This window comes from Akebia trifoliata, chromosome 14, assembly GCF_017979445.1.
Source record: "Akebia trifoliata isolate Shusen 1 chromosome 14, ASM1797944v1, whole genome shotgun sequence".
Taxonomy (NCBI): Eukaryota; Viridiplantae; Streptophyta; class Magnoliopsida; order Ranunculales; family Lardizabalaceae; genus Akebia; species Akebia trifoliata.
This window is the reverse complement of record NC_141388.1, coordinates 4,439,479-4,444,732: the sequence shown is the minus strand read 5'-3', so window position 1 is coordinate 4,444,732 and position 5,254 is coordinate 4,439,479. Positions and strand designations below refer to the sequence as shown.

At 32.9% G+C, this 5,254-nt stretch overlaps 1 long non-coding RNA gene across 1 annotated transcript; it reads right to left on the bottom strand.

Moving 5' to 3' along the window:
- Positions 1 to 2,369: 2,369 nt before the first annotated feature.
- LOC147385671 (uncharacterized) lies at positions 2,370 to 3,339 on the bottom strand. Its single transcript, XR_015172147.1, has 3 exons — positions 3,128 to 3,339; positions 2,914 to 3,019; positions 2,370 to 2,782 (listed from the first exon to the last, which is right to left on the bottom strand). It is a non-coding gene; the product is annotated as an uncharacterized LOC147385671 (long non-coding RNA).
- Between the last annotated feature and the right edge of the window lie 1,915 nt (positions 3,340 to 5,254).

Here is a 5,254-nt window from a genome sequence, read left to right as displayed (position 1 = left end):
TCGTGCTTATTGCTGAAAATAAGTGAAAAAAATTCAGCACTATTTTGATGCTGAAAAAAAGTGCTGAAGCGGTAAGCACTTCGCTTTTTCAACACGGACAAGTATGCCCTTTGTTTTTTTGAGCATGGACAACTATGCCCTTATTCTTAAAAGGATATTACCTCTTATATCCCATGGATAAGTATATAGACACCCCACAAAGTAATAAACCCACACTATAGCTAAATTATTTTGTCTTATATGGGTTAAAATTTTTGGAATGAGTTGATTTTTGGTGAGGATGATCTCTACAATGAGGAGATCATTCTCACAAAAAATCAGCACATCTTGAAACTTTTAACCCTATCAAAACAAGTTCAAGAATCGTAAATTGTCCATTTTTTTTTTTTTGAAAACTATTTTAAACAAGTTAGAAGTTTCAAAATAAACTGATTTTTGGTGAGGATGATCTCTAGACCATATAAATTATCCTCACTAAAAATTTGGTCATTCCAAAATTTTTAATCCATATAAAACAAAACAAAAAATGGCTATAGTGTGGGTTGCCCTTATTAATTCATAGGGTGCTTTTATAATTACACATCCTTCATTTCCATCGAAAATTATTCATAAAAAATTAAGTTCTTTTTAAAGTTGATTTCAAATTTTGGTGACTTGTATGACATTATTATTTTAATTTGAAATTTGTGGGCTTTTATAAATAGAAATTATTATTTATAAATTGAAGATTTGAGTATTATTTATTATTTAAATAAATTGTATTTTAATTTTATAAGAAATAATATATTTTATTGTGTTTGATAATAAATAAGCATTTAAAACATGCAAACAATGTATAATATGATTGTAAGGGTAACAAAGACAATTTATCAGTTTCAGCAATGTGTAACAAACATGATTCAGCATTTAAACAAACAACTTTTTTAGCACTTAAATTCAGCGCTTATAAGTTTCAGCGCTTAATGCTATTCAGCACTTATTTTTTTCAGTTTAACAAACAGCACCTAAGTGTTGACAGATCTTTTTTAATAAAATTCCAATATCCCTTGCATATATTCCATGAAATACCAAATTCAAAAGGGTCAAACAATACGTTTGAAAAGGGCTTGTGAATTTTTTGAAGTGTATTATAATCCTTTCATGTAAGATTTGTTATCATATCCAAAAAAGATTGATTACATCATTAAGTTGAATAATCATACAATTTTTTTTTTAACATTCACATGATTATATGGATTTTTAAACATAACAAAATATTAGTAAGCTCTACTTCAATATATGATTGGTTAGTAAAAGATTTGTGAAAACATATATAGTGTGGACATACCTTATCATACATTTTGTTTAAAAGTCAATGTGTATATTAGGAAAATCGAAAGATTAATTTGTAATTCAAACAATATGTCACATCACTTATCATGTATTTTGTTTAATATGCGGAGGTGCCGAAAATTTTCAACTAATTTTATTTTACTTCATTAATTTTCATCAGGTATAAGGGATACTTTTTTTTAATAATAATGAAATGGAAATGTGAAAAAATTTCGATAACATATTTTTTTAAAAAAAGGGTCAGGATCCAGTAACTTATGAAAAAAATACATTATCCCAATTATTTATACACAAAATCCAATGATAGGGATTTATTTTTAGGATAAGTGTATTTGAGATATGTATTGTCACTATACACATAAATCTTAACCATTGAATATTGTATCTAAATGACTAGGATCATGTGTTTTTTCACTAATCACTAGATCATTGTGCTAGCATAAATGGAGGTGTGCATTTATGGTTTTGTACACACCTCCTCGACCGCTTAGTTTGAAACGTAGCGTGCAAAGTAGTCAGTAATGCAACACCACTCTTAAGCTAGACATAGATTTCCGTATCCTTCTTTGTCTTTTAAACATTTTTTTAATGAAGTATGATAATACGAAGCTCTCCTCTGACAAACGCTCCCATCAAATAACTATAAATCATTTGCCTTGGGATACACAAGAAAAGGATTTATAATTCTTCGTATCCGAGGCAAATGATCCTATGTTCTGTGATGGAGTTGCAGGGGGCGTTGCAATAAAATCCGGCACTTGATTCAATCTCTAAGTTTCGCTTTCCGTACAACATATCGTGAAAAGAGTTGGATCGTGACGGCTCATTTATTTAATTATTGAATGAATAATAGAAAGCTTTAAGTTTTTATTTATTTATACATATATTACACAGGTGTCGTAATTAATGAGCTCCAAACACTCCCTCTCGTCTGTTCTAGTGGTGATGGTGACGTATCTCTGCCCAGGTAAGATACATCCAATACGACGAAGTCTCTTTCTCTCTTCCTCCAGAGAGAGAATCTACAAGTTCACAGGTGATTGGTGGGTGGTTGATGATGAGTACAACTATCAACTACGCTTGCCTTTGGATGCATATTAGTGCGGATTAGAAGTAAAAATACCGATTTCCTAGAGATTAACATATGCTTTCCTAGGGATACGTTTTCAAATCCTTTTCATCCCAACGATTATTTTGAGGGAGAGTATCAACCCATGGGTTGACTCTAGTATTTTCCGTACGGATTCTAGAACAGAGAGAGAGAGAGAGAGAGAGACTAATTAATGGTGATGTTTGTCCTTGTCCGAAGGTGGAGTACTGGTGGAGGAGAAATCAGATAGAATGTCTTGGAACTTTGGAGTTATCTCTTCTTTGGTCATGCAGTCCTCTCTTGCCTTGGTATAGTAGGCCTCGAAGAACTCCTTGTTCTCCTTTTCCAACTCCTTCCACACTACATCATATATATTACAATACACACAAACAACCTTCATCAACTTACAATCTACAGTAAACCATATAAATGATATTCACGTGTGTGTTGTGTGTGTACATGTGAGATGAATTAATTAATGGGTGGGTCACCTGTGGAAGTGATGACTGGATTGATATTAGCATGTTTAGAGAGGGTTTCCATGCACTCTTCTTTGGTCATGTGAAAGGTGAGACACGTCTCTACCAGACTCTGCATCTATATATAATTATATATATATAACGCACCAGACCAAACGAATAATATTATAATAGAATTATTCCCAACAAAGCAATTAAAAACCAAAAGAAATAAATCTTAAGTTACCATGCGCATATATGAAGCAGAAGATTCCCCCATGATCCTATAGCCCTCTTTTGTCTCTCTGATCTACAAACAAACTTTACTATACGTATAAGAAGAAGAATAAGAAACAAAGAGATTTTGTAGAGAACGACTGTTCAAACGAGGTAGAGAACGTTAGGTAGGAGGGAGAGAGAAAATTATAGTTATACTCTATAAAAAGGGCTGCTATGATAAGAGTGAGGACAGAGAGGGAAGAACAGTCCCACGTGGGAGAACGCCTATAATTGGTGGAGACGAGATGAGGTAGATTTAAAAACCCACAAATCTTTTGTCTCTAAGCTATCGGTGGCCACTTGGCCATCCTTCACGTTCCATGTGGGACCCATCTCATGTATAAGGCAGAAGTAATTTAGGACTGAAATTTGAGGTTTCCAAAGTTATATGCTAAGGTAAGCAACCAATGGCATGACGCTAAATGAGCAAAATGATTGGTCGATCGCTAGGAGAAAATTTGGAAACAGTTTAAGTGTTTTATTTTTAATAATTTTTTTAATACACTTGGTGTCTTACCATTAATTTTCCACCTTACCACGTAACTTTTAAGAAAAATGCTAGAATGACATAAAGGAAAACACAAAGGTGATAAAAATGATATGGTCGGGCGCACAAAACCTTAGACTCTTTTTACTCGTATCTCGTAGAAAAGCATTTACGATAGGTAATGTGCACAACACCATATCATTTTGTCACCTTTGTGTCACCCCAGCACGACTCAATTTTTAAAACAACAAATCTCTATTTAGTAATTTAGATGTTGGTATCTTTATCAATGAAGTGAATGCTCTGTGGCACACGGTTCTTGACTTCCTATAGTAATCAGTAGTACACTTTAAATGGTTGAAAGATTGGTATTTAAAAAGAAAAAAAAAATTAACATATTAGCCTCTTGTGACCATGATTTAGATCTAATTTAAGTATATAAAAAAAATCAAAAAACAAATTTTTTGATGCATGTCACGTCTTTAAAAATGAACATGTACTAAGCTCCGCAGATTGTAAGTGTGAGATCTAATGTTATCATTGATGTGTTGCTCTTCCAACCTTTTAAAGTGTGCTATAGAGGATCCACTTCCCTCTATTAAAGTCTAGCAAGCTGTGCTGCTCAACTCCTCCACAATGTTGTATGTATTTCGTGCCCCATTTCTTTTGAAATTTTTATTTTATTTTTGAGTCATGATAATCTTACTCCCCCATGTGCACACTCAAAATACTCTCCTAACATGACATGGGCTAGAATCATAAATTATATGTCTCAGGATACACATCTGCACAGTTTTATGGGGATGCATAGATGTGTATTGTGCGGCATAAAGTCTACGATTCTAGCACATGCCATGTGAGGAAATTATTTTGAGTATGTCATGAGGTGTAGTCAGAAAATCATTACTTTTTTTTTTTTGCTCATTGTGCTCTCGTGGGATTACAGGATCTGTGTGTATTGAATGGCATCCTGAATATACAACATTACCCTCACTAGATTTGACATGGCATAGAGCAAGCAAAAAAAAAAATCTCTCATTTCTTTTAGAGTCCAAGTGTCCGACTAGCCTCACTAAGTTAGTAAGGGTTTTCACTCTTACTAAGGATCCTTGGGCCTAACTTATGACGTCAAAAAACATGATCCAATACTTCAAAGTTGTAAAGGACAAAATTCTATGAATATCTAAAAAAAAAAAAAACAAGTTTAAAAAATAGTTATCTTCTACCGTTGAATTTTAATTTTAAATTTTGTCGTTAGGTGGAATTTCAATAGCTATCCATTTTCAAAACCTTGGATCAAACCCAAGAGAGATTATTTTTTTATTTTTTCTTTTATCTAAGTTTCTGGATGAAATTTAGAGGGCTGTATTTTTAAGCTTGGTAATGTGGTAATCCATTAGAGCAAAGCAACTCTTAGTAAGACTTCAAATATTGCTAAGTTAATAAGGAAAATGTTTCTCTTTCTTTTAGGATTTTTGACAGGTTCTCTTTCTTCTCAACCGTCGGTTTGATGAATGGAGAGTCTCAACTGTGAGTTGAGACCAGAAAAATCCTACCTCTATTTTTAAGCCCCCACAATTAAGAGGACAGACTTTTGGGAGAAAAATT